Source organism: Phocoena sinus, chromosome 5 (assembly GCF_008692025.1).
Source record: "Phocoena sinus isolate mPhoSin1 chromosome 5, mPhoSin1.pri, whole genome shotgun sequence".
NCBI lineage: Eukaryota > Metazoa > Chordata > Mammalia > Artiodactyla > Phocoenidae > Phocoena > Phocoena sinus.
In genome coordinates, this window is record NC_045767.1 from 111,009,299 (window position 1) to 111,022,619 (window position 13,321).

Below are 13,321 nucleotides of genomic sequence, written 5' to 3' on the forward strand. Positions count from 1 at the left end.
TCATGTTTGTTTTCGGTATCTGTAAGTCTGTTTCGTAAATAAGTTCATTTGTTTATTTTTTTTAAATCGGATTCCACATATGAGTGATATATGATATTTGTCTTCCTCCGTCTGACTTCATTTAGTATAATACTGCTATACTTTAACAAATTTTTAATTAATTCATGTCCTTATTTTATATTCTTTACTCTGATTCAAGTGTTAATGAACATTTTTGTTCTTCTTTAAATTAAACAATGTTGGTATTTAATTGTAATATAAGAGATCAATGTTCCTTGCATTTATTCTTACCTGTTGTATCATCCAGTGGCATGTTGTTTAACTGCCTTCTTAACCATTTTGCTCTTTGTTTGTTTTTTTCTCCTTAACTTATTTATTTTATTTATTTATTTTTGGCTGCATTGGGTCTTCATTGCTGCACATGGGCTTTCTCTAGTTGTGGTGAGCGGGGGCTAATCTTTGTTGCAGTGCGTGGGCTTTTCAATGCGGTGGCTTCTCTTGTTGCGGAGCACGGGCTCTAGGCACGTAGAGCACGGGCTGTAGGCAGTAGTTGTGGTGCATGGGCTTAGTTGCTCTGCGGCATGTGGGATCTTCCCGGACCAGGGCTTGAACCCGTGTCCCCTGCATTGACAGGCAGATTCTTAACCACTGTACCACCAGGGAAGCCCTGCCCTTTGGTTTTGATTCTTAACGTTTTGCTCTTTCACCAATGATCTTTAAGATCTCATATTTCAGCTTAAGATAAATTAACTGTAAGAAAGTTTCATTAATTTATGAATGGGGACGCTTTAGATTCACTTTCCCTTGTTCATAACATATGGAATTTTTTATACTGATAAATTGGCATTCTTCTTTTAAATTTACTGATGAATAGAGAAAGCTTAGATAAAAGTGGCATGACAAAAAAGTATGACATTCATCTAATTCAAATCAAAGAAAATGAATGCAGCATAAAAACATAAAGTGCTCTAAAAGTGACAATATATTAAAAGTACAACATTTAGAAATTGGTCATTTACACTGGGTTATAGATTATTTGACCACCACTTTGAACTCACGTTTGATAACCCCATGCTGAAAACCTCATATGACTGGTCAGTGGCCCATGAGAGCTAAGTTAGCATTTTAATAAATGCATAATATTCACAATGGAAGGAAATCTTGATTATCTGTCACCATTGTCTTTAGCCTGTGAATTCTTTGTTCATGTGAAGATTATGAAGTGTATTTTTACCTTGATGATAAATTTAGTTACATAACAATGCAGGTACTGGGCAAAGGGAAAGGATTAGGCTATTTTTACCCATACTTGTAAATACTTCTTAATAATTGACTTCAAAAATGAGGTCTTCTATTCTGGTTTAATAACCCAGGGTCACTAGTAAAGCTTTATTAGCCATCTAACTCTCTCTTGATACACTTAGGACTGGTCCTCAACTTAACAATTTATATACGAGCCCTTTTTTTTTTGTTGTTGTTGTTTTTTTTTTTTTTTTTCGGTACGCGGGCCTCTCACTGTTGTGGTCTCTCCCGCTGCGGAGCACAAGCTCCGGACGCGCAAGCTCAGCGGCCATGGCTCACGGGCCCAGCCGCTCCGCGGCACGTGGGATCCTCCCAGACCAGGACACGAACCCATGTCCCCTGCATTGTCAGGCGGACTCTCAACCACTGCGCCACCAGGGAAGCCCACGAGCCCTTTTTAAGTAGTAAGTCGGTGCTGGGGATTTGTGTTGAGGACAGGCCCATTAGGAAGAAATTCACACTTCCAAAATTTCTAGAAGCTCAATTTCTCATCATTCATTGTAAAGTACATTTACTTGTGTACTATGTACATGACTGAGATTAATAATAATTTTAGAAAGGAACAGCTGCGATAATAGATGTTTTTACTTTTTATCACACCTACCTATAATGTAAAGCTGACAACTTTATGTCTGTTTCCTAATTCTAAGAATGATCTGTAACCAAGTGTCCTGTTAGTACTAATGTGCTATTATACATTCTTGGGGGTTGTGGGAGAAAAAAATCACACACATGGGATTAGAGTTAGCAAATACTGAATAATAATTATTCCTTATACTTTTTTGTATTTCCAAAATTTCCTATCATGAACATATAATGCTTTAATTTATTTTTTTAATATTTAAAAAAAATTTTATTGGAGTATAGTTGATTAACAATGTTGTGTTAGTCTCAGGTGTACAGTAAAATGAATCAGTTATACATCTATATATATATATCTTCACTCTTTTTTAGCTTCTTTACACATATAGTTCATCACACAGTAAGAAATAATATTTTTTCACAGTAAAAGTATATTCCAAACATTTCATAGAATATGCTTATACTTAAAAATTGTTATTTTTTAAAACATCTTTATCGGAGTACAATTGCTTTACAATGGTGTGTTAGTTTCTGCTTTAGAACAAAGTGAATCAGTTATACATGTATATATGTCCCCATATCTCTTCCCTCTTGCATCTTCCTCCCTCCCACTCTCCCTATCCCACCCCTCTAGGTGGTCACAAAACACAGAGCTGATCTCCCTGTGCTTTGCGGCTGCTACCAACTAGCTATCTATTTTAAGTTTGGTAGTGTATGTATGACCATGCCACTCTCTCACTTTGTCCCAGCTTACCCTTCCCCCTCCCTGTATCCTAAAGTCCATTCTCTAGTAGGTCGGTGTCTTTATTCCTGTCTTGCCTCTAGGTTCTTCATGACCTTGTTTTTTTTTAGATTCCATATATATGTGTCAGCATATGGTATTTGTTTTTCTCTTTCTGACTTACTTCACTCTGTATGACAGACTCTAGGTCCATCCACCTCACTACAAATAACTCAATTTCGTTTCTTTTTATGGCTGAGTAATATTACATTGTATATATGTGCCATATCTTCTTTATCCATTCATCTATTGATGGACACTTAGGTCAATTTTGTTTATCTTCTCAAAGAACCAGCTTTTAGTTGTATTGATCTTTTCTATTGTTTCCTTCATTTCTTTTTCATTTATTTCTGATCTGATCTTTATGATTTCTTTCCTTCTGCTAACTTTGGGGTTTCTTTGTTCTTCTTTCTCTAATTGCTTTTGGTGTAAGGTTGGTTGTTTATTTGAGATGTTTCCTGTTTCTTAAGGTAGGATTGTATTGCTATAAACTTCCCTCTTAGAACTGCTTTTGCTGTATCCCATAGGTTTCAGGTTGTTGTGTTTTCATTGTCATTTGTTTCTAGGTATTTTTTGATTTCCTCTTTGATTTCTTCAGTGATCTCTTGGTTATTAAGTAGTGTATTGTTTAGCCTCCATGTGTTTGTATTTTTTACATATTATTTCCTGTAATTGATATCTAGTTTCATAGCACTGTGGTCGGAAAAGATACTTGATACGATTTCAATTTTCTTAAATTTACCAAGGCTTGATTTGTGACCCAAGATATGATCCATCCTGGAGAATGTTCCATGAGTACTTGAAAAGAAAGCGTACTCTGTTGTTTTTGGATGGAATGTCCTATAAATATCAATTAAGTCCATCTTGTTTAATGTATCATTTAAAGCTTGTGTTTCCTTATTTATTTTCATTTTGAATGATCTGTCCATTGGTGAAAGTGGGCTGTTAAAGACTCCTAGTATGATTGTGTTAATGTAGATTTCCCATTTTATGTCTGTTAGTATTTGCCTTATGTATTGAGGTGCTCCTGTGTCGGGTGCATAAATATTTACAATTGTTATATCTTCTTCTTGGATTAATCCCTTGATCATTACGTAGTGGCCTTCTTTGTTTCTTGTAATAAATAGTCTTTGTCTTAAAGGCTATTTTGTCTGATATGAGAATTGCTACTCCAGCTTTCTTTTGATTGCCATTTGCATGGAATATCTTTTTCCATCCCCTCACTTTCAGTCTGTATGTGTCCCTAGGTCTCAAGTCAGTCTCTTGTAGACAGCATATATATGGGTCTTGTTTTGTATCCATTCAGCCAGTCTATGTCTTTTGGTTGGAGCATTTAATCCATTTACATATAAAGTAATTATCAGTATGTATGTTCCTATAACCATTTACTTATTGTTTTGGGCTTGTTATTGTAGGCCTTTTCCTTCTCTTGTGTTTCCTGCCTAGAGAAGTTCCTTTAGCATTTTTTGTAAAGCTGGTTTGGTGGTGCTGAATTCTCTTAGCTTTTACTTGTCTGTAAAGGTTTTAATTTCTCCATCAAATCTGAATGAGATCCTTGCTGGGTAGAGTAATGTTGGTTGTAGGTTTTTTTTCCTTCATCACTTTAAATATGTCCTGCCACTCCCTTCTGGCTTGCAGGGTTTCTGCTGAAAGATCAGCTGTTAACCTTATGGGGATCCCCTTGTGTGTTATATGTTGTTTATCCCTTCCTGCTTTTAATATTTTTTCTTTGTATTTAATTTTTGATAGTCTCATTAATATGTGTCTTGGCGTGTTTCTCCTTGGATTTATCCTGTATGGGACTCTCTGTGCTTCCTGGACTTGATTAACTATTTCCTTTCCCATATTAAGGAAGTTTTCAACTAGAATCTCTTCAAATATTTTCTCAGTCCCTTTCTTTTTCTCTTCTTCTTCTGGGACCCCTATCATTTGAATGTTGGTGCGTTTAATGTTGTCCCAGAGGTCTCTGAGACTGTCCTCAATTCTTTTCATTCCTTTTTCTTTATTCTGCTCTGCAGTAGTTATTTCCACTATTTTATCTTCCAGGTCACTTATCCATTCTTCTGCCTCAGTTATTCTGCTATTAATCCCTCCTAAGAAATTTTTAATTTCACTTATTGTGTTGTTCATCACTGTTCGTTTGCTCTTTATTTCTTCTACATCCTTGTTAAACATTTCTTGTATTTTCTCCATTCTACTTCCAAGATTTTGGCTCATCTTTACTATCATTACTCTGAATTCTTTTTCCGGTAGACTGCCTCTTTCCTCTTCATTTTTTAGGTTTGGTGGGTTTTTACCTTGCTTCTTCATCTGCTGTGTGTTTCTCTGTCTTCTCATTTTGCTTATCTTACTGTGTTTGGGGTCTCCTTTTTGCAGGCTGCAGGTTTGTAGTTCCCATTCTTTTTGGTGTCTGCTCCCAGTGGGTGAGGTTGGTTCAGTGGGTTGTGTAGGCTTCCTGGTGGAGGGGACTAGTGCCTGTGTTCTGGTGGATGGGGCTGGATCTTGTCTTTCTGGTGGGATGGTCTGCATCTGGTGGTGTGTTTTGAGGTGTCTGTGTCCGCCTTATGATTTTAGGCAGCCTCTCTGCTAATGGATGGGGTTGTGTTCCTGTCTTGCGAGTTGTTTGGCATACAGTGTCCATCACTGTAGCTTTCTGGTCATTGAGTGGAGCTGGGTCTTTGCGTTGAGATGGAGATCTCTGGGAGATTTTCGCCGTTTGATATTACATGGAGCTGGGAGGTCTCTTGTGGACCAGTGTCCTTCTGATCGTGGCTCTCCCACCTCAGAGGCACAGCTCTGACACCTGGCTGGAGCACCAAGAGCCTGTCATCACACAGCTCAGAATAAAAGGGAGAAAAAAAAGAAAGAAAGAAAGAAAGAAAGGAAGGAAGAAGATTAAAAAAATAAAGTAAAATAAAGTTATTAAAATAAAAAATAATTATTAATAATTTTTAAGTAATAATAAAAAAAGCAAAGAGAGCAACCAAACCAAAAAACAAATCCACCAATGATAACAAGTGCTAAAAACTTTCCAAAAAAAAACCAAAAACGGAGAGACAGAACCCTAGGACAAATGATAAAAGCAAAGTTATACAGACAAAGTCACACACAGAAGCATACACATACACACTCACAAAAAGAGAAAAAGGAAAAGTATATACATATATTGTTGCTCCCAACGTCCATCTCCTCAGTTTGGGATGATTCGTTGTCTATTCAGGTATTCCACCGATGCAGGGTACATCAAGTTGATTGTGGAGATTTGATCCACTGCTTCTGAGGCTGCTGGGAGAAATTTCCCTTTCTCTTTTGTGTTCGCACAGTTCCTGGGGTTCCGTTTGGATTGGCCACGCCTCTGTGTCTAGGTCACCTGAAAGCATCTGTTCTTCGCTCAGACAGGACAGGTTAAAGGAGCAGCTGATTTGGGGGCTCTGGCTCACTCAGGCCAGGGGGAGGGAGGGGTACGGATGCGGGATGAGCCTGCGGCAGCAGAAGCCGGCGTGACGTTGCACCAGCCTGAGGCGCCCCGTGCGTTCTCCCAGGGGAGTTGTCCCTGGATCATGGGACCCTGGCAGTGGCGGGCTGCACAGGCTCCCGGGAGGGGAGGTGGGGATAGTGACCTGTGCTTGCACACAGTCTTCTTGGTGGCGGCAGCAGCAGCCTTAGCGTCTCCTGCCTGTCTCTGGGGTCCGTGCTGATAGCCGCGGCTCGCTCCTGTCTTTGGAGCTCTTTAAGCGGCGCTCTTAATCCCCTCTCCTCGCGCACCATGAAACAAAGAGGGAAGAAAAAGTCTCTTGCCTCTTCGGCAGCTCCAGACTTTTTCCCGGACTTCCTCCCGGCTAGCCGTGGTGCACTAACCCCTTCGGGCTGTGTTCACTCCACCAGTCCTCTCCCTGGGCTCCGACCGAAGCCCGAGCCTCAGCTCCCGGCCCCCGCCCTCCCCTGCGGGTGAGCAGGCAAGCCTCTCGGGCTGGTGAGTGCTGGTCGGCACCGATCCTCTGTGTGGGAATCTCTCTGCTTTGCCCTCCACACCCCTGTTGCTGTGCTCTCCTCCACGGTTCCGAAGCTTCCCCCCTCCACCACCCGCAGTCTCCGCCCGTGCAGGGACTTCTAGTGTGTGGAAATCTTTCCTCCTTCACAGCTCCCTCCCACTGGTGCAGGTCCTATCCGTCCCTATCCTTTTGACTCTGTTTATTCTTTTTTATTTTGCCCTACCCAGGTACGTGGGGAGTTTCTTGCCTTTTGGGAGGTCTGAGGTCTTCTGCCAGCGTTCAGTAGGTGTTCTGTAGAAGTTGTTCCATGTGTAGATGTATTTCTGATGTATCTGTGGGGAGGAAGGTGATCTCCGCGTCTTACTCTTCCACCGTCTTGAAGCTCCTCCTCCTATAATGCTTTTAAAACAATAAAATAATGTTAAAATAACCATGGAACCAAAATATTTACCAAACAAAAGTATGTCTTTAGTATGATTACATTTACAATGTTTTTTAAAATCCCTGTGATTCTTGAAGTACAAGTCTGGGGACCACTGCCTTAAATATTCAAATTCAGGGCCTGCAGTAGGGAAGCAGTGAGACCTGAATAATACAATCGGCCTGTGCAGGAGAGGGAGGGACAGGCATCTTTGGGTCCTCTGAACACTCACCACCTATTCTAAATATTAAGCATAATGAGCCTTGCTTATCTGAGAGGCAGGAGATAACTATAGGTGTCTAAGGAGGTCCCACTGTGGGGTTTTATTCTGGCTTCCATCCTTAGTAAACTAAGAGGGTTATAATCAGTTGATGAACTGCGGTTTTGACCTGAGGGGTTGTCAATAGTCTGTATAAAATAAATTCTTGTGGAGAAGACTAACATCAGAAAACCATCTGGAAAGAGCTATGAGTTCTTGTGAGAGAAACCATAGTGCTGACTGTGCACGGACAGCTAAAGGATTTAGAAAGATTGGAAGAAGACTTCAAAGGGAGAGGCCACCAGAAAACTAGCAACCCCTGAAGGCGCTAACAGTCCCATGATACCAGGAACAGTGTGTTTAAAATGATATGGCATCCTCATTGAAAGGACCGACTTTCAAGTTAGAATTAAGATTATACTGGCCTCACCACTTACTGTGAGGCCATGAAAATGTTCTTTAACCTCTATATGCCTCAGTGTCTTGAGCTATGTTATGAGTATGCTAGTATTGAACTCATAGGATTGTCAGTAAGTCACACATATGTGATTTTAGGATTAATTTAGCTAATGTACATAACCTGCTTAGGCACACTGCCTGCTATATACTAAGATCCCAGTGAATACTATTAATTATTGTTGTATTTACTTGTTAATTAAAAAGCCTTTTATTGACCCTTTCCCAGTATCAGGCACATGGCTAGGTGCTAGGAGATTCAGTGGTTAGCAAACAATGATGGACCTTGTCTGCCTGTAACTGATAGTCTTGTGAAGGAGGCAGATCTCAAGTAATAATAGGAATAATATAATTACAAACTTCAGTAAGTGTAATGGAGGAAAAGTACAGAGAACAATAACTCTGAGATGATATAATGTGAAAGCTTGATCTAGTTGGTGAGAGTCAGAGGACACTTTGAGAAGAGACATGAAGGTGTTGTAGACATTGATGAGGGAATGGAGGAAAGGGTTTGGGAGGAGAACATACCAGCTACACAAAACATCTTATGCAAAGCTTCTGAAGTAGGAGGATGCAAGATGTGATTCTGAAACTGAAAGAAAGCCAAGGTTGCTAGAGTAGAGATGGAGGAGGAGGCAGGGGCCAGAATGTTCAGTCTTTCAGGACATAGTAAGGACTTGACATTATTTTAAGAGCATCAGGAAGCCATTGAGTAGGAAAATGTATGAACTAGGGAACTGCTGAGTAGGAAAATGTATTAAAAATACTTTAAAAAATATTATTCTGGAGCTTCCCTGGTGGCGCAGTGGTTGAGAGTCCGCCTGCCGATGCAGGGGACACGGGTTCGTGCTCCGGTCCGGGAGGATCCCGCGTGCCGCGGAGCGGCTGGGCCTGTGAGCCACTGAGCCTATGCGTCCGGCAGCGGGAGAGGCCGCGGCAGGGGGAGGCCCGTGTAACGAAAAAAATATATATATATATTATTCTGGCTGCTATTTAGAGGCAAGATCCAAAGGGCCAAGAAGACTGTTTAGGAGGCAAAAATGTTTGTATAAAAATAGATGATAGTTTTTCTAGGAGGGTGGCAGTGGGTAGTGCGGTGTCAAGGAGATCTCCTAGTTTTCTAGGTTGTGCCATTAAATAGGGGCTATTTACTGAGACAGGGAATCCTAGAACAGGACAGACATTGGTGCCTATTTGTTAGCCAAGTGGAGTTGTCAATTAGGCAACTGGATATCATGATTTTGCCATATTTTGTTAACGCTAAGATGTATATTTTCATATTTTAATGTCTTTAAAATTGAGCTATATCTTATAATCATTCATATTTTAATGTCTCTAAAATTGAGCTATATCTTATAATCAATGGTATGCCCTAGTTAAATTTCCAGTCTTTTATATTTCTTCGTGGTGTGTAAACTAACGGGGTCATCAACATCTATAATGTCTTAGATTCAACAAAATATGCTAATAGCAACAAGGAAGACCACCATAACATCAGTTAGTAGCTCACAAGCACTAATTAGCACAAAACTTCTGATCAGTATACAACAGGAACCACTTACCCTTAGAATATCCAAAATAGTGTAGGAGTGACCAGAAAGAGCAATGACTTCAGGATGACTGTCCACTTTTCCACCCACCCATCCAGAAGACAAGTAAGATGGAGGACAAGACAGGAAACTGCCCTCATTATCTAAATAGGATAGAGGCTGTACCAGCATCTGTTAAATGAAGAGCATGATAATAATAGTAATAACACTTAAATAATGCTGGCCATAGACTAGGTGTTCTTCTAAAGACTTTATATCAGCTCATGACAACACTATTATGTGAACAGTTTTACTATGATACTGAGCTGGAAAGAGGTTAGCTAACTTGCTTCAGGTCACACAGATCATAAATGGCAGATCCAGGTTCACACCCAAGCAGTGGTCAGCTCTAAAGCCTCTGCTCTCAACCACTGCTGCTACCTCTAATAAAGATAATTAATTACTTGGTGACCTGGGAGCAATAGAGATTTATGGAACTATTGTGTGGGCTTTTGCCAGACCTAGACACATACAGATAAGATCTTCAGAGTTTTACTATGTACATGGCTTGGGGAAGAAGGCATAAGGAAGAGCTCTTATTCTTTTGAGTTCTGAGAACTGTATTATTACATCTAAATGTAATGTGGCAATATTGACTTAGTGACTTAGCAGTGTATTAAAAGGAAGGTGCTCTATAAATAACACGTTATCAATATCAGCAACAAAAATTAAATTCCTGTTTTTATCTTGGGATGACATATGTAATAAAACAAAAAGAAGAGGACATGTTTTACAAGCTATATGTCTTCTAAAATGAAAAATGCTTACTTGTAATCAACTTTGATATTATGAAAGGAGGTACAATTATTCCAAAATCATTATGCCTTGTTTATATAAGCTCTAAGTCTCCATTTGTATTACTTGATGGCAAATGGTGGCATTAGCAAGATTCTGAGCTGAAAACCTTGAATGTGTGTCTGATACTATAGCTATCACGATATCACATTGTCATGGCAAGTTCAACTTCCACAGACTTCATGTGTTTCTGCTTAAGTCATCAATCAGGATAAGCCAGGAAGAGAAAGTGGCAGGTCTACATTCACCACTGCGTAGATTTTAGTGTAGGCATTTTATTTTTCCCCAAATGAAAACATTTGCCTTTATGGAAAATAAAATGCTTTATTAAAACTGATAAGCATAGGACTTCCCTGGTGGCGCAGTGGTTGAGAGTCCGCCTGCCAATGCAGGGGACACGGGTTCGTGCCCCGGTCCGGGAAGATCCCACATGCCGCGGAGCGGCTGGGCCCATGAGCCATGGCCGCTGAGCCTGCATGTCCGGAGCCTGTGCTCCGCAACGGGAGAGGCCACAACAGTGAGAGGCCTGCGTACCACAAAAAAAAGAAACCCAAAAACTAATAAGCATAGCCCTATTAAATAACATTACTAAACATCTTGTTTAAGCTAAAGGAATTAGAAAGATATAAATCTTGAAGAGGAGAGAAATCTAAGTGTAATTTGGTTCTTCACACTAAAAAGGCTGCTATTATTGCTAGATTTTTCTACTTTATTTTTTTTTCTTTATGGTTTTGAAGAGAGAAACTCTGATCTATTTTATTTCCTCACTTTGTGTGTGATGGAAAACTTCAGGATTGTATTTAATTTCACTCTATGATTTCTCATAATGTAATTAATGCTGCATCCTCCTTCACAATTCATCCTCCTTCACAAAATGCTGTCGCCTTCACAACTTGAAGAGACCTCTACTGCCTGAGGATCTCCCTTGCTCAACTTCTTGAAGAAATATGATCAGAATGAAAAAGTAAAGCAGGGTTGACTCTTTAGCACTGCTTTGTAATAGTTCTGGCTTCCTTTCTTCTGTTGAGAGATGAGAAAGGATTTAGAATTATTTAAATGAGATATATCTAATAACTGTTTGCATATCTGAGCACATATGAAGACATCTGCTTTTTTAGTTATAGGGGAATAATTTTGAACTTTTCCTTTTAAAAAGAGGCAGAAAACTTCCTAAGATGTTTATAATTGAAAGATGCAATAACTTTATTTCCTGGCTCTCTCATGGTTTTTATTAGTGTTGGAATAATACTAGATGAAAATTAAAACTAACACACTCATGTAGTACTTATAGACATGGTGCTATAAATTTTCATATATCTCTTATATCACTTAATCCTAACAATAACCCTATGATGTCAGTATTATCACCAGGAGATAAATGTGATTCATCTAATATTTCATAGCCTGTTAATGGTGGTTCAAGAATTAAAACCCAGGTCTGTTTGTATCAATCAGGATCCAGTTAGAAACTAAAACTACATGGTGACTTGAGAAGGAAAAGATTAATATAAAGAATTCTTAACTATGATGGTGATTATGTAAGATTGGCTACGAAGGGTAAAAAAAAACCTAAAGAATGGAGAAGAGCAGATATAAGGAGTGGCGCTAACCCTCGGTCTGAGGCAGAGCACTTAAGGAAAGAACAAATTTTAGAGTGCCCCTTACCCTCTCCCTTTACCCTGGGATCCAGCTCTTCTTGAAGAGGACACAGCTGTGACCCAGTGAGTGGCAGAGACGTTTGCTGAGGTAGCATGCTAGTGGAACTCCCAGGGAAGCCACTCTCTGGGGTTCTGGGGAAACTTCCCATAAGGAGGTGTCTCAGTGTGGAACCCAATCAAGGGAAGTTGGTGCCTCACGGAACGTGCTAGCAAGCTTCTAGAGTGTGAGTCAGGGAAGCCCTGTGGGGTGCCAAGCAACATGGCCCAGAAGGTGCCCTGCACTGCTGGTCACTATGCACGGTAGGAGCTATCAGACAAAAGCCCCCGTAACCAGGAAGAGCCTCTTCGTCCTCTAGTTTCCTACCTTACCCTCTATGAAGGATGCTTAAAAATTTCCCATATGGCAAGGGAGAAATATTCTAGTCTCACAAATAGGACAATGAAGGGTGGATTTAGGGTGAGGCAATAGATGGATACTACCCACCAACAAGTCTGCTTTCTTAATCATTTAATCATTATGTTGTACTGCCTTATACTTACTGTACCACAAAATATGATATTTGAAAAAATAAAGGGGAAAAAAGGGAAGGAAGGTAGAGGTAGGAAGAAAAAGATAGACAATGTAACAGGATTATAAATGAAGATTTACATCAGTATCTCTCTTTTCTTTGAAATGTTTCTAGGTAGAGTCACTTTGAATTAATTGCTCGGGAGACTGCCTTATTAAATTTTAGGACATTGGCTTATCAACCAAAAACTGAAGACACAAACTGCAGGCCCAAGGGCCATAACCAAAGATTTTTCACTCTACAATTTAAATTATTTTTTAATCCCAGCTTTCTCATCTGCTGGTTAATGCAGGTCATGTTCACTTGACAAACATTTGTTTGCAAATAAGAGCTTCTCCTCAGACAATCCAAATCCTAATTGCATCATTTACAGACTATAAGATTTAGGCAAGTTATTTAATTTCTTTGGGCCTCCAATTCCTCATGTAAAATGATGATAACAACAGTATCTACCTTACAGATGTGTTATGAATATTAAGTGTGTTAATATTCAAAAGCACTTGGGACCATTTCTTGCATATAGTAAGTGCTATATAAATATCTGTATAGATGTTATTATATTTTCTTAAAGACCATAGCCTAAGAATATATATTCTTTCAGTAGTTCCAGTTTATGGAACTCTTCATTTAATCAACATTTTTGTCAGATTATTCTGATTTCATTGTTTAATGGCAATTAAAAAAATATGATTACATTATAGTATGTATAATGTGAATGCTGTTAGTTGGTTATCTTACTTTTTTCTACAGCTATTAACAACAGTGCTTTAAACTGATAGTGTTTGAAGATTCTACTAGCAAGGCCTTACTCCTTAATTTTTGCTATGAATTATCTAAACAGTAAGATTTTTGGTCAAGTATTTTTGGCTAAAGAAAACTATGTTGTCAGCATAACCATTAGCTTTCAAATTATTCAA

General features: G+C 39.3%; 1 protein-coding gene across 1 annotated transcript in view; it reads left to right on the forward strand.

The window, feature by feature from the left end:
* The window catches only part of IQCM (IQ motif containing M), a 361,372-nt gene that overhangs the window by 273,635 nt on the left and 74,416 nt on the right, over positions 1–13,321 (forward strand). The window lies entirely within an intron of this gene.